The sequence below is a fragment of the Chiloscyllium plagiosum genome, unplaced genomic scaffold, assembly GCF_037043375.1.
Source record: "Chiloscyllium plagiosum isolate Xiang-an unplaced genomic scaffold, Cpla_swu_hap1 HiC_scaffold_32, whole genome shotgun sequence".
NCBI lineage: Eukaryota > Metazoa > Chordata > Chondrichthyes > Orectolobiformes > Hemiscylliidae > Chiloscyllium > Chiloscyllium plagiosum.
In genome coordinates this window covers 46,099,991-46,124,439 of record NW_028270170.1, presented here as the reverse complement: position 1 = coordinate 46,124,439, position 24,449 = coordinate 46,099,991, and positions in this window count along the sequence as shown.

Sequence of the window (24,449 nt, the reverse complement as noted above, 5' to 3'; positions counted from 1 at the left end):
GTGAGTTGATGGTACAGGAGTTACTTAATCAATGGATTAGGTGATGGAGGAGGACCCTTATGGAACATACAAACTAGGAGCAGGTGTAGGCCATCTACCCGTTTGGGCCTGCTCCACCATTCAATAAGATCACGGCTGATCATTTCGTGTACTCAGCCCCACTTACCTGCCTTCTCAATATAACCCTTAATTCCTTCACTGTTCAAAATAAAATCTATCTTAGCTTTAAAAACATTTACTGAAGTAGCGTCAGCTACTCACTGGGCGGGGAATTCCATCGATTCACAACCTTCTGGGTGAAGAAGTTCCTTCTCAATTCAGTCCTAAATCTGCTCCTCCTAATTTTGAGGCTGTGCCCTCTTGTCCTAGTTTCACCTGCCAGTGGAACTATCCTCTCTGCGTCTATCTTGTCGATTCGCTGCATAATTTTATGTTTGCATAAGATTCCCCCCCCCCCCCCCCCCCCAACTTCTTCTAAATTCCAATGAGTATATTCCCAATCTACTCAGTCTCTCCTCATAAGCCAACCCCCTCAACTCCAGAACCAACCTTGTGAACCTCTCTGCACCACCTCCGGAGCCAGTACATTCTTTCTCAAGTAAGGAGACCAAAACTGCACACACTACTCCAGTTGTGGCCTCATGAGCACCCTGTACAGCTGCAACATAACCTCTCTGCTTTTAAACTTTAGCAATGGAGGACAAAATTCCATTTGCCTTCCTAATTACCTGTTGTACCTGCCGACCAACCTTCTGTGATTCGTACACAAGGGCACCCAGGTCCCTCTACACAGCAGCAATCTGCAACATTTTTATCATTTGAGTAATAATCCTTCTTACTGTTATTCCTACCAAAATGGATGACTTCACATTTATTGACGTTGTATTCCATCTGCCAGACCTTTGCCCACTCACTTAAAGTTCCTGTGTAAAGTTCACAGTCCTCTGCACACTTTGCTCTGCCACTTATCTTAGTGTCACCTGCAAACTTTGACACACTACATGTGGTGATCTACGTAAATTGTGAATAATTGAGTTCAAGCACTGACCCCGAGGCACACCACTAGTTACTGATTGCCAACCAGAATAGCACTCATTTATCCCCACTCTGTTTCCTATGTGTTAACCATTCCTCGATCCATGCTAACACTTTACCCATAATGCCATGCATCTTTATCTTATGTAGCAGCCTTCTGTGCAGCACCTTTTGGAAATCTAGACACACCATATTTCCTGGGTTCCTGCTGTCTACTGTGTTCATAATGTCTTCATTGAATTCCAGAAGGTTAGTTAAGCATGACCTGCCCTCATGAACCCTTGTTGCATCTGCCCAACGGGACAGTTTTTATCTAGATGTCTTGCTATTTCTTGCTTGATAATACACTCAAGCATCTTCACCACTACAGAAATTCAGCTAACCAGTCTGTAATTCCCCATCTTTGTCTACCATCCTTTGTAAACAATGGCATCACATTTGTTGTTTTCCAAATTGCTGGAACTGTCCCAGAATCCAGTGAATTTTGGAAAATTACCACAAGTGCACCTTCTATTTCTCCTGCCATCTCTTTTAGAATCCTGGGATGCATTCCATCAAGGCCAGGAGACTTATCTATCCTTAGCTCCATTAGCTTGGCCAACGCTACCTCTTTCATCATAATGATAAATTCCAGGTCCTCACCTATCTTCATCTCTTTGTCAATTACTGGCATGTTATTAGTGCCCTTCACTGTTAACACTGACATATAATAGCTGTTCAATGCCTCGGCCGTTTCATCATATCCCTTAACTAAATGCCCCTTCTCATCCTCTAAACGACCAATGTTTAGCCACTCTTTTTCATTTTATATATTTATAGAAACTTCTGCTATCTGTCTTTATATTCTGTGCTAGATTTTTCTCATGTTCTATTTTTTATAGCTCTTTTTTTGTGGCTTTCTATTGTCCTTTAAAGTTTTCCCAACCTTCTAGTTTCCTGCTGATCTTGGCCATTTTGTATGCCTTCTGTTTCAATTTGATAGCCTCCCTATTTCCTTAGACGCCCCATGGCAGATTACAGTCCTTCATTCTCACTGGAATATATTTTTGCTGAGCACTTTGAAAAATTGTTTTGAAAGTCTTCCACTGCTCATCAACTGTCCCACTGTAAAATCTTTGTTTCTGGTCTACTTTAGCCAGGTCCTCCTTCATCCTATTGTAGTCTCCCTTGTTTAAGTAAAATTGGATATTATCTTCACACTCTCCATCTGTTTTCTAAATTCAACCATACTGTGATCGCTCCTTCCAAGAGGATCCCTGACTATAAGGTCACTAATTATTCCTGTCTCATTACACAGGACCAGGTCTAGGATAGTTTGCTCCCTCATCGGTTCCATTACATACTGTTCAAGAAAACTATCACAGATACACTCGATGGACTCCTCCTTAAGGCTACCCTGACTGAGCTGGCTCAACCAATCAACGTGTAGATTAAAATCCCCCATGACAATTGCCATACCATTTTTACAGGCATTAGTTATTGTTTATTACCCCTCCGCAATGTGATGTTATTATTTGGTGTCCTTTAGACTGTGCCCATCAGTGAGGGTAATCTCAGCAGCTGGCTAGGGAGCCACATTGTCTCCGCTTGGGAATGTCTGCTATATCATGTGCCACTCAGGAACGTTAACAGGACAGCAGTGGGCATTCCACACAATTAGGAATGATGGTGGCTGACAGTCATACCTGCCAAGAGCTGGCAACCAAAAATGGGTGATGGTTATTGCAACTACTGAGTGAAGATTGGCATCAAGGTCATGGGTTTGGGTCTCCCCAGGTGCCTCAATCAGACAGAGTAATTGCAAGCAAACATGTCAGGGTTTTCTTCTTCCCCAGATTGAGAGTTAATCAAAGTAGCAGTGGGATGAGGTGTGCATTAATTCTTCCACTTAAGGTCTCAATTGGCATTAGGGCAGGTCGGACTTCTAGTCACCTTCTCAGCGCAAATTTAATCAGGGTGGAGGTGGGACAGTGGTCCCTGTCCATACTCTCAATCTGTTTAAATGCGCCAATGTCACAAAGCCTGCCTCAGAGAGAGGGAGGGCACAAGTCAGAGAGTCATAGCAATGTGCAGCATGGAAACAGACCCTTTGGTCCAACCCACCTATGCCATCCAAATATCCCAACCCGAATCTAGTCCCATTTGCCAGTATTTGCTCCATATCTGTCGAAACCCTTCTTATTTCATACACTGGTCCAGATGCCATTTAAACCAGCCTCCACCACTTCCTCTGGCAGCTCATTCCATACACACACCACCCTTTTCCTGAAAAAGTTGCCCCTTATATCCCTTTTAATTTTTTCCGCTCTCACCCCAAGCCTATGTCCTCCCCCACCCCAGGGTCTATTTACTTTGTCTATTTACCCTATCCACGTCCCTCATAATTTTATAAATCTCTATAAGTCACCCCTCAGCCTTTCCCTATGGCTTGTCCTTACCACCCTTCTTAAACAGTGGCACCACGTTAGCCAACCTCTAGACTTCCAACACCTCACCTGTGACTATCGATGATAGAAATATCTCAGCAAGGGGCCCAGCAATCACTTCCTTAGCTTCCCAAAGAGTTCTAGGGTACACCTGATCAGGTCCTGGGGATTTATCCACCTTTATGCTGAACAGGCTAAGGCAGTATTCCCTGGAGCACCAGAAGCTGAGGGGTGACCAGATAGAGATTTATAAAATTGTGACGGGTATCGATAGGTTAAATAGACAAGGTCTTTTCCCTGGGGTGGGGGAGCCCATACTAGTGGGCATAGAGGGGAAGGATTTAAAAGGAACCTAAGGGTGAACTTTTTCACGGGTATGGAATGAACTGCCAGAGGAAGTGGTGGAGGCTGGTACAATTACAACATTTAAAAAGGCATCTCGCTGGAAAGATGGGTCAAGTGCTGGCAAATGACCAGTTTTAAAATACTGATGGAAAAGGATAGATCAGATCTAAAAGTTGAAGTTCTAAATGGGAGGAAGGCTAATTTTGACAGTATGAGGCAAGAACTTCCAAAAGCTGATTGTGGGGCAGATGTTCGCAGGTAACAGGACAGCGAAATGGGAAGCCTTCAGAAATGAGATAATGAGAGTTCAGTGACAAATTCCTGTGAGGGTGAAAAGAAAGGCTAGTAGGTGTAGGGAATGCTGGATAACTAGAGATATTGAGGGTTTGGTTCAGAAAAAGAAGGAAGCAGATGTCAGTTAAGACAGGAGAAATGAATAAAGGCAGGAGTAAATTTCAGAGGGAAATCAGGAGGGCAAAAAGGAGACATGAGATAGCTTTGGCAAATAGAGTTAAGGAGAATCCAAAGACTTTTTACAAATACATTAAGGACAAAAGCGTAACTAGGGAGAGAATAGGGCCCCTCAAAGATCAGCAAAGCAGCCTTTGTGTGGAGCCGCAGAAAATGGGGAAGATACCAAATTAGTATTTTGCATCAGTGTTTACTGTGGAGGAGGACATGGAAGATATAGACTGTAGGGAAATAGATGTGACATCTTGAAAATTGCCCATATTACAGAAGAGGTGGTGCTGCGTGTGCTGTAGCTCAACCCCTCAAACCCTGGCAACATCCTTGTAAATCTTTTCTGAACCCTTTCACAAAATCATGTCTCACAAGCTTGAATGAGTTTTTTGAAGAAGTAACAAAGAGGATTGATGAGGGCAGAGCGGTAGATGTGATCTATATGGACTTCAGTAAGGCGTTCAACAAGGTTCCCCATGGGAGACTAGATCTCATGGAATACAGGGAGAACTAGCCATATGGATGAGAACTGGCTCAAAGGTAGAAGACAGAGGGTGGTGATGGAGGGTTGTTTTTCAGACTGGAGGCCTGTGACCAGTGGAGTTCCACAAGGATCGGTGCTGGGTCCTCTACTTTTTGTCATTTACATAAATGATTTGGATGTGAGCATAAGAGGTACAGTTAGTAAGTTTGCAGATGACACCAAAATTGGAGGTGTAGTGTACAGCGAAGAGGGTTACCTCCGATTACAACAGGATCTTGATCAGATGTGCCAGTGGGCTGAGAAGTGGAAGATGGAGCTTAATTCAGATAAATGCGAGGTGCTGCATTTTGGGAAAGCAAATCTTAGCAGGATTTACATACTTAACGGTCAGGTCCTAGGGAGTGTTGCTGAACAAAGAGACCTTGGAGTGCAGGTTCATAGCTACTTGAAAGTGGAGTCGCAGGTAGATAGGATAGTGAAGAAGGCGTTTGGTATGCTTTCCTTTATTGGTCAGAGTATTGAGTACAGGGGTTGGGAGGTGAGGTTGCCACTGGACAGGACATTGGTTAGGCCACTGTTGGAATATTGTGTGCAATTCTGATCTCCTTCCTATCAGAAAGATGTTGTGAAACTTGAAAGGGTTCAGAAAAAGTTTACAAGGATGTTGCCAGGGTTGAAGGATTTGAGCTATAGGGAGAGGCTGAACAGGCTGGGGCTGTTTTCCCTGGAGCTTCGGAGGCTGAGGGGTGATCTTATAGAGGTTTACAAAATTATGAGGGGCATGGATAGGGTAAATAGACAAAGTCTTTTCCCTGGGGTCAGGGTGTCCAGAACTAGAGGGCATAGGTTTAGGGTGAGAGGGGAAAGATATAAAAGAGACCTAAGGTTCAACTTTTTCACACAGAGGATGGTACAGGTATGGAATGAGCTGCCAGAGGAAGTGGTGGAGGTTGGTACAATTGCAACATTTAAGAGGCATTTGGATGGATATATGAATAGGAAGGGTTTGGAGGGATATGGGTCTGGTGCTGGCAGGTGGGACTAGATTGGGTTGGGATATTTGGTCGGCATGGACAGGTTGGACCGAAGGGTCTGTTTCCATGCTGTACATCTCTGTGATTCTATTTCACAACATCTTTCCGATAGGAAGGAGACCAGAATTGCAAGCAATATTCCAACAGTGGCCTAACCAATGTCCTGTACAGCCGCAACATGACCTCCCAACTCCTGTACTCAGTACTCTGACCAAGAAAGGAAAGCATACCAAACACCGCCTTCGCTGTCCTATTTACCTGCTACTCTACTTTCAAGGAACTATGAACCTGCACTCCAAGGTCTCTGTTCAGTAAAACTGTTCAGCTTAAGACTCATAGTAATAGTTTCCAAGTACAAAAATGATAAACGTCGCCAAATAGATAGATGTATCTTTTGAAAAATCAGAACTACACGTAGCTTTCTTAAAGGGTGCGAGTCAGTATATTTAGAATTTAAACAGAAGCTAGACTAAGGGATTGCAGAGAAAGAAAGCAGAGAAAAGAGCTGTTCACAGAAGCTTCTAACTTTGCTACAACTAAGCCAGAAGGCACAGCAATTCTGATGACAGCACAAAATAAATTGTACATTTTATGCTCGGAAAGTGTCTTTCAAGAAGTTGTGGGAATTTTGACAGAAAAAGAATGTAAAGCAACTAGACAAGAACGAGGTTTAGGCAACACAGAGGCTCAGTGGTTAGCACTGCTGCCTCTCAGCGCCAGGGACCCGGGTTCAATCCCCGCCCTGGGCGACTGCCTGTGTGGAATTTGCATATTCTTCCCGTGTTTGCGTGGGTGCTCCAGTTTCCTCACATAATCCAAAAGATTTGCGGGTCAGATGAATTGGCCATGCTAAATTGCCAAGGCAGGGGTAAATATAGGGTGGGGGAATGGGTCTGGGTGGATTACTGTTTAGAGGGTCGCTGTGGACTTGTTGGGCCAAAGGACCTGTTTCATACTGTGGGGAGTTTAACCAGAAGCTAGCGCCAAGTTGGTAAGTGATTACAATCAACCACCAGAATAATTCTGATTGGAAGCAGCTGGATAGAATCCAGATTCAAATAGGAATAACCAAGATTTGGAATGTAAAAAAAAGATAGGTGGGAAATGAAGTAATTCGAGACCAAATAATCTGTTACCTGTTGTTGAGAAATGACTTCAATGTATAGTAAAGGAGAATGACTGAACACCTTGGCAATGTTTAGTTTCATGTCAAAGATGACTCTACTCTTCAATTTAATATTACAGATTCTTTCAAGTTCAGTTCAGGGACTGCCTAATTCATAATACAGTACCTTTTACAGTTCAGCGTCTCCTCATTTCCACAATGGGAGTGTCAGCTTGTGTGTTTTTCTCAAATTCCTGGAGTGGGGGGCCTTATGTTCTACCCGCCGAATTATGGTTGACATCTCAACTTAGTCAATGTCCTGCGGTAGGCCCTAGGTCAACATCTCTCCCTATGTCAATTTTAAAGTTGTTGGAAGTCGAGTTTTTTTATGAAAGGCCTGGGATGCATCAGCATCAGTATCCCTTGCAGTCTAACCCCATTGGCCTTAGTCTCCTTTATGAGAGACTGCAACTGCCTGCCATAGTATAACTGGCACAGAATTATCCTGGGAAACTACTGATGGTTGGTTTTCATTTAGCAATTTTTTTCATTCATTCTTGAGATACAACTGTTGCTGTGGCCCATTGGTATAGGACCCTATACCTACAACCAGCAAATCGCATGTCATTTACAAAATACCATGCAATGACTGCAACAAACTCTACATAGGACAGATTAGCAGAACTCTACCACCAGGATACACAAACACCAACTAGCCATCAAAAGACATGATCCACTATTACTATATCCTTCCATACAGATGAAGAAGGACACCATTTCAACTGGGCCAAAATATCCATCCGAGGACAGGTAAACAGAGACATGCATGGGAATCCCTAGAGGCCTGGCATTCAAACCGAACTCCATCAATTTGGACCCCATTTACCATCCGCTGAGATAAAGAGCCGGAAATGATATCACCCACCTTAAGAGACCAAGACACACTAATAGAAAGTGGGACAGAACCCCAGTGCTGGAGGCTCACTGGTGATGTTATTTAGCATAGTGATGAAAAGTCTCACATCAAACCTACCAGCTCAGCAAGCAAACATACAACCTGAACCTCAACCTGAGCTACAAATCCTCTCAAAAATCGCAAATAACAGGTTGTCTTGGGGACATATGTCTGGGGCTTTGTGAGATTAGATTTTCAGATTCAGCACTTCCTACATAAATCAGTGTGGCTTTGTCCAACATCAAATCCCAGGATTATAAATCTGGGACTGAAAACAGCATTTTTTCGTTAGTGTGCTGCTAATTAGAGCATTTACCATTTCCATCTCACATTTAAAAGAGTTCTGTTGAGATTTTATCTGTGAACACTCATTTACTCTTTCAGGATTTATTATCTAATTCCAAACCTTTTTTCCAGCAGTGCCTGAGATAACAACAATAAAAATTGTTGCAGCAGGTAGATAACTGTATTGAGCTGCAAATATTCTGCAAATATAGGCAATGAGTCAGGAAGAAAATCCAGGATAGTGTTTAGAATGCAGCTTTCATCTTGCTGAACATATGCAGAGGAGATATTACAACAATAGAAATGGATGAAGTAGTTTAGGGGTAAAGAAAAAAATTCAAAACTCAGGTCAACAGAGGTATTACACCACTGGGTGCATTTATGTAGCACTTTTCATTACCTTAGGACATCCCAAAGTGCTTTGCAACCAATTACATACTTTCACACAGTAGTTTCTGTTACATTGTCCTTGTATGAAAAATAGCAACCAGTCTGCACACAGCAAATTCACATAAGCAGTTTTTTTTAATTCATTTGTGGGACTTGGCCATCACTGGCTGGCCAGCATTGATAGCCCATCCCTATTTGTCCTTGAGAAGGCGGTGGTGAGCTGCCTTCTTGAATCGCTGCAGTCCACTTGCTGTGCGTTGACCCACATTGCCAGTTGGGAGCGAATTCCAAGATTTTGATCCAACAACTGTGAAGGAACGGCAGTATATTTCCAAGTCAGGGGGGTGAGTGGCTTGGAGGGGAACTTGAAGGTGGTGGTGTTCCCAAGTACCTGTTGCCCTTGTCCTTCTAGGTGGAAGTGATCGTGGGTTTGGAAGGTGCTGTCTAAGGATCTTTGGTGAATTTCTGCAGTGTAACTTGTAGATAGTACACATTGCTGCGACTGAGCACCAGTGGTGGAGGGATTGAATGTTTGTGGATGTGGTGCCAATCAAGTGGGTTGCTTTGTCCTGGCTGGTGTCAAGCTTCTTGAGTGTTGTTGGGGCTGCACCCATCCAGGCAAGTGGGGAGTGTTCCATCACACTCCTGACTTGTGCCTTGTAGCTGTGGTGGATAGACTTTGGGGTGTAAGGAGGTGAGTTACTCGCCATAGTATCTCTACTCTCCAACCTCCTCTTGTAGCCACTGTGTTTATGAAGTGAGTCCAGTTGAGTTTCTGGTCAATGGTAACCGCAAGGATGTTGACAGTGGGGAATTCAGTGATGGTAATACTGTTGAATGTCAAGGGGTGGAGATTAGGGTGTCTCTTGTTGGAGATGGTCATAGTTTGGCATTTGTGTGGCATGAATGTTACTTGCCACTTGTCAGCCCAAGCCTGGATATTGTCCAGATCTTGCTGCATTTGAACACAGACTGCTTCATTATCTGAGGAGTTGCAAATGGTGCTGAACACTGTGCAATCATCAGCAAACATCCCCACTTCTGACCTTATGACAGAGGGAAGATCATCGATGAAGCAGCTGAAGATTGTTGGGTCTACCTTGAGGAACTCCTGCAGAAATGTCCTGGAGCTGAGATGACTGATCCCCATAACCACAGCCATATTCCTTTGTGCCAGGTATGACTCTAATCAGCAAACTGTTTGCCCCCTGATACTCATTGATTCCAGTTTAGCCAGGGTTCCAGGATACCATACTTGGTCAAATACAGCCTTGATGTCAAGGGCTGTCATTCTCCTCTCCCCTCTGGAACTCAGCTCTTTTGTCCATGTTTGAATCAAGGCTGTAATGAGGTCAGGAGCTGAGTGGCCCTGGGGGAACCCAAACTGGGAGTCACTGAGCAGGTTATTGCTGAGCAGGTGCTGCTCGATAGCGCTGTTGATAGCACCTCCCATCACTTTACTGATGACAGAGAGTATACTGATTGGGTGGTAATTGGCTGGGTTGGATTTGTCCTGTTGTTTGTGTACAGGGAATATCTGGGCAGTTTTCCCACATTGTTGGGTAGATGCCAGTATGGTAACTGTACTGGAAAGACCTGGCCAGGGGAGCGACAAATTCTGGAGCACATGTCTTCAGTAGTATCCAGTGACTCCAGCCCTTTCGTGATATCCCGTGAAGTAAATCAGATTGGCTGGAGACTGGTATCTGTGATGCTGGGGACCACTGGAGGAGCCCAAGATGGATCATCCATTCGGCATTCTGGCTAAAGATTGTTGTGAATGCATCAGCTTTATCTTTTGCACTGATGTGCTGGGCTCCTCCATCATTGAGGATGGGGATATTTGTGCAGCCTCCTCCTCCAGTGAGTTGTTTAATTGTCCACCACCATTAACGACTGGACGTGGAATGGACTGCAGAGCTTCGATTTGATCCGTTGGTTGTGGGATTGCTTAGCTCTGTCTATCACTTGCTGTTTATGCTGTTTGGCACACAAGTAGTCCTGTCTGTAGCTTCACCAGGTTGACACCAAATTTTTATGTATGCCTGATGCTGCTCCTGGTATTCGGGGTGGCACGGTGGCTCAGTGGTTAGCACTGCTGCCTCACAGCGCCAGGGACCCGGGTTTGAGTCCAGCCTCGGACGACTGGCTGTGTGGAGTTTGCACATTCTCCCCGCGTCTGTGAGGGTTTGCTCTGGGGTGCTCCAGTTTCCTCCCACAATCCAAAGATGTGCAAATTAGGTGGATTGGTCATTCTAAATTGCCCATAGTGCTCAGGGATGTGTAGACTAGGTGCATTAGTCAGGGATAAATGTAGGATGATGGGGAATGATTGGGTGAGGTACTCTTCGGAGGGTCCGTGTGGACCTGTTTCCACACTGTAGGGATTCTATGATTCTATGTCCTCCTGCATTCTCCACTGAACCAGTGTTGATCCCCTGGCTTGATGGGGATGGTTGAGTGGGGATGAGGTTGATGGCCCATAGCGTCTCATGGATGCCCAGTCTTGAACTGCTAGATCAGTTTGAAGTCTGTCCCATTTAGCACAGTGATAGTGCCACATAACGCAAGGAAGTTATTCTCAATGTGAAGGCGGGACATGCCTCCACAAGGACAGTGCAGCAGTCACTATTACTGATACTGTCATGGACAGATGTTTCTGCAGCTGGCAGATTGGTAAGGATGAGGTCAAGAATGTTTTTCCCTCTTGTTGGTTCTCTCACCACCTGCCGTAGACTCAGTCTAGCAGCTGTGTCCTTTAGAACCCGACCAGCTCGATCAGTAGTACTGTGCTGAGCCACCCTTGGTGGTGGGACATTGAAATCCCCCACCCAGAGGACATTTTGTGCCCTTCCACTCTCAGTGTTTCCTCCAAGTGTTATTGAACATGGAGGAGCACTGATTCATCAGCTGAAGGAGGACTGTATGTGGTAATCAGGAAGAGGTTTCCTTGCCCATGTTTAACCTGAAGCCATGAGACTTCATGGGGTCTGGAGTCGATGTCAAGGACTCCCAGGGCAACCCCATTCTGACTGTATCCCACTGCGCCACCACCTCAGCTGGGTCTGTCCTGCCGGTGGGACAGGACATATCCAGGGATGGTAACGGTGGTGTCTGGGATGTTATCTGTCAGGTTGGATTCCGTAAGAATGACTGTCAGATTGTTGCTTGACTAGTCTGTGAGACAGCTCTCCCAATTTTGGCACTAGCCCCCAGATGTTGGTAAGGAGGACTTTGCATGGTCAACAGGGCTTTTGTGTTTTTGTCGTTGTCTTTCCTGGTTCCAAAGTCGATGCCATGTGGTCTGTCCGGTTTCATTTCTTTGTTGTGACTTTCCAGCGATCAATACAACTGAGTTGCTTGCTAGGCCGTTTCAGAGGGCAGTTGGAAGTCGACCGCGTTGCTGTGGGTCTGGAGTCACAGACAGGCCAGTTAAGGATGGCAGATATCCTTCCCTAAAGGACATTAGTGAATCAGATGAGTTTTTCCAACAATTCACAATGGTTTCCTGGTCATCGGTTGACTCTTAATTCCAGATTTTTTTTATTGAACTCAAATTCTACCAATTGCTGTAGGAGGATTCGAACCCAGGTCCCTGGAACTTATTCTGGGTTTCTGGATTAATAGTCGAGCAATAATACCACTAGACCATCGCCTCCCCCTAATGTGATAACAAGTAGGTCATCTGTTTTTGTGGAGCTTGAGAGATAAGTATTGGCCAGAACTCTAGGGGGAAATCCCCTGCTTTTCCAAATTGTGCCATGGAATCTTTTGCATCCACTTAAACCACTTTATAAAGAGCAACACCTTCAACAGTGCCACACTCCTTTAATTCTGCTTTATCCTCAGATTCTTTGAGTGGGACTTAAATCGACAACATTCTAACTCCGAGATGAGTATGCTCCCGGCTTAGCCATTGTTGACACAACTCTCATAAATTACAAGGTTGTGAGAAGCTGATGGGCTCGTAAGGATTACAGAAAGAATGAAAGAATTGTAGAGTGATCTGGGGGATCTTCAATTAGCAAACTTTGACAGGGATAGTAACAATTTAAAGGGTGAAGTGAAGCAATTCCTGAACTGCTTGATCAGTGTATGTTTAGCCCAATGATGAGGAAGTGGAGGGGCTGTTCGCAGGTAAAGAGATGGCTGGAAACTGGGAGGCTTTCATAAATAAGAAAATGAAAATTCAGAGACAGTATGTTCCTGTTAGTGTGAAGGGAAAGGCTGGTAGGTGTAAGGAATTCTCAGTGACTAGAAAATTGAGGCTCTGGTCAAGAAAAAGGAGGAGGTATTTGTCAGGTATAGATAGCTGGGATCAAATAAAAACCTGAAGGAGTATAAGGATAGGAGGAGTATATTTAAGAGGGAAAGCAGGAGGGCAAAAATGGGACATGAAATATCTTTGACAAATAGGATTAAGGAGAATCCAAAGATATTCTACAAATACATTAGGGGTAAAAGAGTAACAAGAGAGAGAATAGGGCCTCTTAAAGATCAACGAGATTGTCTATGTGGGGACCTACAGGAAATAGGTAAGATCCTAAATAAATATTTCACCTCAGAATTTACCATGGAGTAAGGGCATGGAAATATAGGGAACTTGAGGTGACATCTTGAAAAGTATCCATATTACAGAAGAGGAGGTGCAAGAGGTCTTAAAATGCAGAAAAGTAGATAAATCCCTGATGCCTGATCAGGTGTATTCCAGAACATTGTGTGAAGCTTGGAAAGAGATCGCTAGGCCCCCTGCTGAGATATTTGTATATTCAAGATTCACGGTCAGGTGCTGGAAATCTGGAGGGTGGCTAATGTTGTGCCAATTATTTAAGAAAGGTGGTAAGGAAAAGCCAAAAATCACACAACACCGAGTTATAGTCCAACAGATTTAATTGGAAGCACTAGCTTTCAGAGCACTGTTCCTTCATCAGGTGGTTGTGGAGTATAAGATTGTATGACACAGAATTTATAGCAAAAGTTTACAGTGTGATGTAACTGAAATTATATATTGAAAAAGACCTGGATTGTTTGTTAAATCTCTCATCTGTTCGAATGACCATGTTAGTTTCAGTTCTTTCAAATGTAAATCACAAAACTTTTTTAAAAGTTACATTCTCTAGTGAACTTTAACAATTGGTGTCATGTTGGCCCAGATAAGGTATTGAAGGTGTGAGATTCCCTGTGAGACTGTCTGTGCCACAATGGTCAGACTGATTCTAATCTAAAAAATGGATTTACAGAATTACATTTTACTTTGCACCTGGTAAGTATGCAGTTTTTGAACAATGAAAGCAGTGTGTCCTATCCATAAGGAGCACTGCAGCAACTCAACAAATCTCCTTCAATAGTATTTTCCAAATGCATCACCTTCACCATGAATTTGTTGTCCTTGTGCCTCTACTTGGGCTTACCACCTACCGGCAAATTCCACTCACCATCTAGACTTAGAAATGTATCCATGTTCCTTCAGTGATGCTGGGTCAAGATCCTAGGACTTCCTTCACACTACCAACACTGCACCATGTGAATAGCAGCGGTGAAAAACAGAGGCTCAACATTATCTATTGAAGGACAATAAAAGATGGACAATAGATTCTGGCCTAGCCAGTGTCACCCACGTCACATGAATGAATTAAAAATAGTCTGTCCTTTGGGTTTTCCAACCTCAAAACAGAAGACTCCTCTACGTCTACCCTACTCCCCACTGACCCCCTCACCAAACCAATAATACATTTTCAACCTCAATTATCTGAGTTAAAAGTTAATATTTCCAGTTACCTAGGGAACACTAGTCTATCTTTTTTTTCCTTCCTATGGTGATGTTTCCATTCTAACATGTCAGAAGTCGTTTGAACAGAACTTTTTAAATCAAGCCCTCTGCATAGGACTTCCTCCCATTGCTCAACTATAGTTTTAGTTAAAAAGTGCAGTGCTGGAAAAGCACAGCCGGTCAGGCAGCATTAGAGGAACAGGAGAGTCGACGTTTCGCAGATAAGCCCTTCATCAGGAATGAACTTCATCAACTATACTTTCACCCACCATGCTTTGATTCCAATCCATCCTTTTCAGTTCATTCAAATTCTGACTCTTGACCTCCTGGCCATAATCTCTCAATTCTCTCTAGGCTCAGGGGAGGTGCTTAAAGATTGGAAAACTGCAAACATTACGCCTTGATCAAGAAATGTTGGGAGGATCATCCCCATAATTATAGATCAGTAAGTTTAACTTCAGTGGTGGAGAGAATTATCTGGGACAGAATTAGTGATCATATGGGAAAAAAAAAGGGAGGGTTGATTATGAGGCATCTAAATGGGGAAATCGTGCTCAACTAACTTGGAGTTTTTGTGGTGGGATAACAGGCTCAATGAGGGTAACACTATTGTGGTACACATGGATTTTCCAGAACTAATTTGATACAGTGCCACACAACAGACTTGTGAGGAATGTTATAAAAGAAACAGTAGCAATGTGGAGACAAAATTGGCTGAGTGATAGGAAACAGAGGGTCATGGTCAACGAATATTTTTTAGGCTGAAGGAAGGTTTGGAATTGGAGTCCCCCAGGGGTTGATATTGGAACCCTCAGTTTTTCTGATATATACCGATGGGCTAGACCTTGGTGTGCAGGGGACAATTTCAAAGTTGCTGGATGACACAAACTTGGAAGATTTGTAAACTGAGAGGAAGACAGTGTGGAACCCGAAAAGGATATTGACAAGTTGGAGGGATGGGTGGATTAGTGGCAGATGAAGGCCAGTGCAGAGAACTTTTAGGTGATGGAAGAACTTTGGAAGACAATATAAAACCGGGGTACAATTCTAAAGGGTTTGAGGAGGAAAATGACTTTGGTGTATGTGCACAGATCATTAGAAGTGGCAGGACAAATATAGATAGCAGTTAATAAGGTAGACAGTGATCTCGGCTTTAGTAATAGTGGCACTCAAGTAAAGAATGAGGAGATGATGTGGAACTTGTATAAGACACTTGTTAGACCATACCCACATTGTGTACATCTCATCATAGGAAAGATGTGAATGCATTTGAGAAAGTGCAGAAGTGATTTATGAGAACTGTTTCAGAAATGGAAATCTTCAGTTATGAGGATTATTTGAAGATGTTGGGACTCTGAGGAGGGCGGACCTGATAGAGGTGTATAAGATCATGAGAGGAATGGATGGGGTGAATGCATTCAGTCTTTTTTCCCCAGTGTTGGGGAATCAAGGACTAGAGGGCATCATTTTAAGGTTAGAGGGGAAAGTATAAAAGGGAACCTGAGGGGCAACTTGTTTTACACAGAGAGTGGTACGTATATGGAATAAGCTGACAGCGGAAGTGGGTGAGGTGGGTACATTAACAACATTTAAAAGGCATTTAGACAAATACATGGATAGGAAAGGATATGGGGTTAGCGTGGATGGACATTTTGGTCAGCACGGAGCAGTTTATCACTCTATGACTTGCTGTTGTATATACAGATTGGTTATTATGTCCTGAAAAACTTTAGAGACATGATCTGATTGTATTTTAATTGGTAGTCCATAATGAACTGAGGTAATTGACTCACTCATACCTTCGCTGTAATTGTGCTTAAAGGGATAGCTTCTGGAAATCAGATATATTGACAACATTTTCTTCCTCTGGACCCATAGTGAGGAGTCACTGATAAAACTACACGGTGATAGCAATGAGTTCCATCCCACCATCAAACTCACCAGGGACTACTCTCTACCATCTGTCTCATGCTTGGACACATGCATCTCCATCAAGATTGAGCACCTCAGCGCTTCACTCTACCGCAAACCCATGGATAACCTCATGATGCTACACTTCTCCAGCCGAAACATATTAAAACAGCCATCCCCTATGGACACGCCCTCTGCATGCACAGGATCTGTTTAGATGAGGAGGAACATGACAGACACCTGAAGGTGCTCAAGGATGCGCTCGAAAGAACAGGGTACAATGCTCAATTCATCGATTACCACTTCCAACATGCCACAGCGAGAAATCGTAATGACCTCCTCAGGAGACAGACACAGGCTGCAACAGACAGGGTACCCTTTGTTGTTCAGTATTTCCCAGGAGGTGAAAATCTACGCCATGTTCTTCGCAACCTGCAGCACATTATCGATGAGGATGAGCACTTTGCCAAGACCTTCCCCACGCCTCCACTTCTTGCTTTTAAACAACCACCAAACCTCAAACAGATCATGATTCGTAGCAACCTGCCCAGCCTTCAGAACAACAACACCGGATAATCCTGCCACAGCAGCCGCTGCAAGACGTGTCAGAGTATTGACACAGGTAACACCGTTACTTGTGGGGACACCTCCCACCATGTACACAGCAGGTACTCATGTGACTCGGTCTATCTCATATGCTGCGGGCAAGGAATCCCTGAGGCATGGTATGTTGGTGTGACTGAGCAGAGGCTATGACAACTGATGAATGGACACCACACAACAATCAACAGACTAGAGAGTTCCCTACCAGTCGGGGAGCACTTCATCGGTCAGGGACATTTAGCCTTGGACCTTCAGGTGACCTGACTCCAAGGTCCCTGGACATCAGGACAAGAAACAATGCAGAGTGGCTGAGCAGAAGCTGATAATAAAGTTCAGTACCCAGGGGAATGGTCTCAACTGGGACCTTGGGTTCATGTCCCACTACACGTGATCCCACCGCACTGCACTACACACACACACACACACACACTCCTACATACTAACACACCCACGCAGATCCTCTCTCTCTCATATGCACACACATGCACCCCCCGCACTCACATGCACCCTCTCATACATAACCCATCACACACACACACTTAACCAAGCTTACACACACACACTCACATGCAGTCTCCATCTGTTGCTCCTATGTGCACATATATAAGCTGATGGAGTGAACTTGTTTTTGCAGAATTGAACTTAATTTTGATCAAAAACTGTATGAATCCATGTAAAACTCTGTAAAACCATACAGAGGGTTTGTCAGTCTGACAGAGCATTGGGACTCAGACAGACTTCACACCTACTATTTAAAAAGCTGAGCTACCTTGAGAATGTAATTTAAAAGAAGTTCTGGGATTTATATATCAAAGAACAGAAACCAGCATACCCGGTTATAAAAGATGAAAGAATAAACAATCTTCGATTAAAACTATCACATCTCTATGACACTGGACTCCTTTGGCTATAAATTCTGTGAGCATGATCTTAACCTCTACAACCATCTGATGAAGGAGCAGTGCTCTGAAAGCTAGTGTTTCCAAATAAACCTGTTGGACTATAACCTTGATTCGGAGATGCCGGTGTTGGATTGGGTTGTACAAAGTTAAAAATCACACAACACCGGGTTATAGTCCAACAGGTTTAATTGGAAGCACACTAGCTTTCGGAGGGACGCTCCTTCATCAGGTGATTGTGGAGTACACAATTGTAAGACACAGAATTTATAGCAAAAATTTACAGTGTGATGTAACTGAAATTATACATTAAAAAATACCTTGATTTTTTTAAAGTCTTCTCACCTGTTAGAATAATCATGATAGTTTCACTTCTTTCATATGCAAATCGCGAAACTTTCTTTAAAAGTTACATTCTCAGGTTAACTTTAACAATTGGTGTCAGGCCAGATAATATGTTGAAGATGTTAGCCCCCTGTGTGCTGTTGTCTGTGCCATACTGTTTAGAGTGATTCTAATCTAAAAAGTGAGTTAATAGAGTCTTACATGGATTCATGCAGTTTTTGAGCAAAGTACAATACAACTCTAAGTACAAATTCACCCCACAAATGTGTACATGTATGTGTGCATGTGGGTTTGTGTGTGTGTCTGGGGTGGGGCTTTGTGAGTGTCTGTGAGAGAGTGTGTTTATGTGTGTGAGTGTAAAAGAGTCTAAGTCTGTGAGAGAGTGCATGTGTGAGTGTGGGAATGTGTGTGTGTGTAGATGTGTGTATGTGCGTGTCTGTGTCTGTGTGTTTGTGTGTGTCTGGGGTGGGGTGTTGTGAGTGTTTGTGAGAGAGTGTATATGTGTGCGCGTGAGTGTAAAGGGGTCTAGGTCTGTGAGAGGGTGCATGCATGAGTGTGGGAGTGTGTGTCTGTAGGAGTGTGTGAGAGTGTCTGTGCATGTCTGTGCAAAGGAGTGGGTGTGAGAGAGAGAGAGAGAGAGAGAGAGAGAGAGAGAGAGTGTGTGTGTGTGTGTGTGTGTGTGTAGGAGTATCTGTGTGTGTATAGTGCAATGGTGGTCACCTGTAATGTGACATGAACCCAAGGTCCCGATTGAGGCCCTCCCTATGGGTACCGAACTTAGCTATCAGCCTCTGCTCGGCCATTTTTCGCTGCTGTCTGTCCCAAAGTCCACCTTGGAGGATGGTCACCCAAAGGTCCAAGGTCAAATGTCCTGGACCGCTGAAGTGTTCCCCAACTGGGAGGGAACACTCCTGTCTGTTGATTGTTGTGTGGTGCCCATTCATCTGTTGCCGTAGCCTTTGCTTGGTTTCACTAATGTACCATGCGTTCGGGCATCCTTGCCTGCAGCGTATGAGATAGACAACATTGGCTGTGTTGTATGAGTTCCTGCCGAGTACATGGTGGGAGGTGTTTGAATTCATGTATCGCTGGACATCGGAGTGCGTCTGGGAAAATTAACAAACAGTGAAATTCACAACTGATCTTGGAGGAACTGTTTGGGTGAAGTTCACAGCACAGAATCAGATAAGTGTATTGTTTTAAATGTGACCTACAGAAAGTCTGCAGTAGTGAGTAGAGTTGGTTCTTTCTTGATTATATGTTTTTAGGGATATGTCTCTTGATTAAACTTAAAATATAAGCCTATTAATTTAACCTAGGGCAGTGTTTTGTAGAGGAATAAGATGGTGTTATTTTCTGGGTTTGTAGATTGTGAAGGAGCAAAAATGGCCTTTAGTAGAATGATATGCACTTCTTGTCAGATGTGGGAGTTTAAAGAGAGTTAAAGGGTTACTGTGGATTATATCTGCAATAAATGCTGTTGCTTGCGAATCTTATCAGATCGAATGGATCGGTTAGAGAGACAGTTAGAAGCATTGAGGAATTTGCAACAGCAACAGTATGTGATGGATGGCAGTTATAGGAAGGGGGGAAAGTCTCAGATACAGTCACATAGATGGGTTAACTCCAGGAAAGGTAAGAGAGGTAGGCAGCTAGTGCAGGAGTCTTCTGTAGCTATCCCCATTTCAAAGAAGTATGCTGATTTTGAAAATGTAGGGGGTGATGGATTCTCAGGGGAACATAGCATGAACAGCCAAGTGTCTGGTATTGAGACTGGCTCTAATGCAATGAGGAGTACATCAGGTTCCAAGAGAGCAATTTTGTTAGGGGATTCTCTAGTCCAATGTACAAACAGACATTTCTGTGGCCAGCAGTGAAAAATCAGAATGGTGTGTTGCTTCCCTGGTGCCAGGATCAAGGATGTCTCAGAGACGGTGCAGAATGTTCTCATGGGGGAAGAGGGGCCAGCAAGAAGTCATTGTCCACATTGGAACCAACGACGTAGGAAGGGGAAAGGTTGAGATTTTGAAGGGAGATTACAGAGAGTCAGGCAGGAATTTAAAAAGGAGGTCCTCGAGTGTAGCAATATCTGGATTACTCCCGGTGTTACGAGCTAGTGAGGGCAGGAATAGGAGGATAGAGCAGATGAATGCACGGCTGAGGAGCTGGTGTATGAGAGACGGATTCACATTTTTGGATCATTGGAATCTCTTTTGGGGTAGAAATGACCTGTACAAGAAGGACGGAATGCACCTAAATTGGAAGGGGACTAATATACTGGCAGGGAAATTTGCTGAAGCTGCTCGGGTGGATTTAATATAGTAAGGTTTTGGGGGGGGGGGGGGGGGGGGGGAGTGGGGGCAATGGGACCCAGACAGACAGTGAGGAAAGAGATCAATCTGAGACTGCTACAGTTGAGAACAGAAGCGAGTCAAACAGTCAGGGCAGGCAGGGACAAAATGGGACAAATAAATTAAACTGCATTTAGTTCAATGCAAGGGGCCTAACAGGAAAGGCAGATGAACTCCGGGCATGGGATATCATAGCAGGTCAGCATGGATGGGTTGGACCGAAGGGTCTGTTTCCATGCTGTACATCTCTATGACTCTACAGTTATAGAAACATGGCTCAGGGATGGACAGGACTGGCAGCTTAATGTTCCAGCATACAAGTGCTACAGGAAGGATAGGAAGGGAGGCAAGAGAGGAAGGGGAGTGATGTTTTTGATAATGGATAGCATTACAGCTGTGCTGAGGGAAGATATTCCCAGAAATACATCCAGGGAAGATATTTGGGTGGAACTGAGAAATAAGAAAGGGATGATCACCTTACTGGGATTGTATTAAAGACCCCCTAATAGTCAGAGGGAAATTGAGAAACAAACTTGTCAGGAGATCTCAGCTATCTGTAAGAATAATAGTGTGGTTATGGTCGGGATTTTAACTTTCCAAATATATACTGGGACAGCCATAATGTTAAGTGTTTAGATGGAGAGGAATTCATTAAGTGCATACAAGAAAATTTTCTGATTCAGTATGTGGATATAGCTATGAGAGAAGGTGCAAAACTTGACCTACTCCTAGGAAATAAGGCAGGACAGGTGACTGAGCTGTCAGTGGGGGAGCACTTTGTGGCCAGTGACCATAATTTGGGGCGGCACAGTGGTTAGCACTGCTGTCTCACAGCACCAGAGACCTGGGTTCAATTCCCGCCTCAGGCAACTGTCTGTGTGGAGTTTGCACATTCTCCCCATGTCTGCGTGAGTTTCCTCCGGGTGCTCCGGTTTCTCCCAAAGTCCAAAAATGTGCAGGTTAGGTGAATTGGCCACGCTAAATTGCCCGTAGTGTTAGGTGTAGGGGAATGGGTCTGGGTGGGTTGCTCTTCAGAGGGTCAGTGTGGACTTGTTGGGCCAAAGGGCCTGTTTCCACACTGTAAGTAATCTAATCTAATCATAATTACATTCATTTTAAAATAGTGATGGAAAAGGATAGACCAGATCTAAAAGTTGAAATTCTAAATTGGAGAAAAGCCAATTTTGACAGTATTAGGCAAGAACTTTCAAAAGCTGATTGGAGGCAGATGTTCGCAGGTAAAGGGATAGATGGAAAATGGGAAGCCTTCAGAAATGAGATAACGAGAATCTAGAGAAAGTATATTCCTGTTAGGGTGAAAGGGAATGCTGGTAGGTATAGGGAAAGCTGGATGACTAAAGAAATTGATGATTTGGTTAAGAAAAAGATAGAAGCATATGTAAGGTATAGACAGGATAGATCGAATGAATCCTTAAAAGAGTATAAAGTTAGTAGGAGTATACTTAAGAGGGAAATCAGGATGGCAAAAAGGGGACACGAGATAGCTTTGGCAAATAGAGTTAAGGAGAACCCAAAGAGTTTTTACAAATACATTAAGGATAAAAGGGTAACTAGGGAGATAATAGGGCCCCTCAAATATCAGCAAGGCAACCTTTGTGTGGAGCTGCAGAAAATGGGGGAGATACTAAATGAGTATTTTGCATCAGTATTTACTATGGAAAGGGATATGGAAGATATAGAATGTAGGGAAATAGATGGTGACACCTTGCAAAATGTCCCTATTACAGAGGAGCAAGTGCTGGATGTCTTGAAATACATAAAAGTGATTAAATCCCCAGGACCTGATCTAGAACTCTGTGGGAAGTGAGAGAAGTGATTGCTGGGTCTCTTGCTGAGATATTTGTATCATCGATAGTCACAGGTGAGGGACCGGAAGACTGGAGGTTGGCTGATGTGGTACCACTGTTTAAGAAGGGTGCTAAGAACAAGCCAGGGAACTATAGGCCAGTGAGCCTGACCTCGGTGGTGGGCAAGTTTTTGGAGGGAATCCTGAGGGACAGGATGTACATGTATTTGGAAAGGCAAGGACTGATTAGTCAACATGGCTTTGTGCGTGGGAAATCATTTCTTGTAAACTTGATTGAGTTTGTTGAAGAAGGAACAAAGAGGATTGATGAGGACAGAGTGGTAGATGTGATCTATATGGACTTCAGTAAGGCGTTCAACAAGGTTCTTCATGGGAGACTGATTAGCAAGGTTAGATGTCATGGAATACAGGGGGAACTAGCCATTTGGATACAGAACTGGCTCAAAGGTAGAGAACAGAGGGTGGTGGTGGAGGGTTGTTTTTTAGAATGGAGGCCTGTGACCAGTGGAGTGCCACAAGGATCAGTGCTGGGTCCTCTATTTTTGTCATTTACATAAATAATTTGGATGCGAGCATAAGAGGTACAGTTAGTAAGTTTGCAGATGACTCCAAAATTGGAGGTGTAGTGGACTGCGAAGATACTTACCTCCAATTATAACAGGATCTTGACCAGATGGGCTAATGGGCTGAGAAGTGGCAGATGGAGTTTAATTCAGATAAATGCAGGATATATACACTGGATAGTAAGGTCCTAGAGAGTGTTGCTGAACAAAAAGATCTTGGAGTGCAGGTTCGTAACTCCTTGAAAATGGAGTCCAAGTTAGATAGGATAGTGAAGGTGGTGTTTGGTCTGCTTTCTTTTATTGGTCAAAGTATTGAGTACAGGAGTTGGGAGGTCAATTTGCAGCTGTACAGGACATTGGTTAGGCCACTGTTGGAATATTGCGTGCAATTCTGATCTCCTTCCTATCGCAAAGATGTTGTGAAACTTGAAAGTGTTCAAAAAAGATTTATAAGGATGTTGCAAGGGTTGGAGGATTTGAGTTATAGGAAGAGGCTGAACAGGCTGGGGCTTTTTTCTCTAGAGCGTTGGAGGCTGAGGGGTGACCTTATAGAGGTTTACAAAATTATGAGGGGCATGGATAGGATAAATAGACAAAGTCTTTTCCCTGGGGTTGGGGAGTCCAGAACTAGAGGGCATAGGTTTAGGGTGAGAGGGGAAAGATATAAAAGAGACCTAAGGGGCAACTTTTTCACACAGAGGGTGGTACGTGTATGGAATGAGCTGCCAGAGGATGTGGTGGATGCTCGTACAATTGCAACATTTAAAAGGCATTTGGATGGGTATATGAATAGGAAGGGTTTGGAGGAATATGGGCCGGGTGCTGGCAGGTGAGATTAGATTGGGGTTGGAATATCTGGTCGGCATGCACGGGTTGGACCAAAGGGTCTGTTTCCATACAGTACATCTCTATGACTCTATGAGCCAAAACTAGAGGGCACAGGTTTAAGGTGAGAGATGAAAGATTTAAAAGAGACCTAAGGGACAAAGGTTTCACGCAGATGGTGATATATGTATGGAATAAGCTGCCAGAGGAAGTGGTGGAGGCTGGGACAATTACAACGTTTAAAAGGCATCTTGGGTATATGTATGGGAAAAGTTTAGAGGGATATTGGCTAAGTGCTGGCAAATGGAATTAGATTGATTTGGGATATCTGATCAGCATGGAGTAGTTGTACTGAAGGTTCTGTTTCCATGCTGCACATCTCTATGACTGTTTGATTCTTAATATAGTTATGGGTTTAGCTGCATCATTTAATGAAAAAGAGGCTATCTTTACTTTCGACAACAACCCTTTATAACAATCAGCTCCTTATTTACTTCTCCTGCACTTACAGCAATGTTCACGGTGGCTCATTGGTTCGCACTGCTGCCTCACAGTGCCAGGGACCCAGGTTCAATTCCAGCCTCGGGAGACCGACTGTGTGGGGTTTGCACATTCTCCCTGTGACTGCATGGGTTTCCTCCCACAGTCCAAAGATGTGCAGGTCAGGTGAATTGGCCATGCTAAGTTGCCCATAGTGTTAGGTGCATTAGTCAGAGGGAAATGGGTCTGGGTGGGTTACTCTTCGAGGGTTGGTGTGGACTCGTTGGGCTGAAGGGACTGTTTCCACACTGTAGGGAATCTAATCTTCAGTTGTGTTTAACACTGCAGTTCAA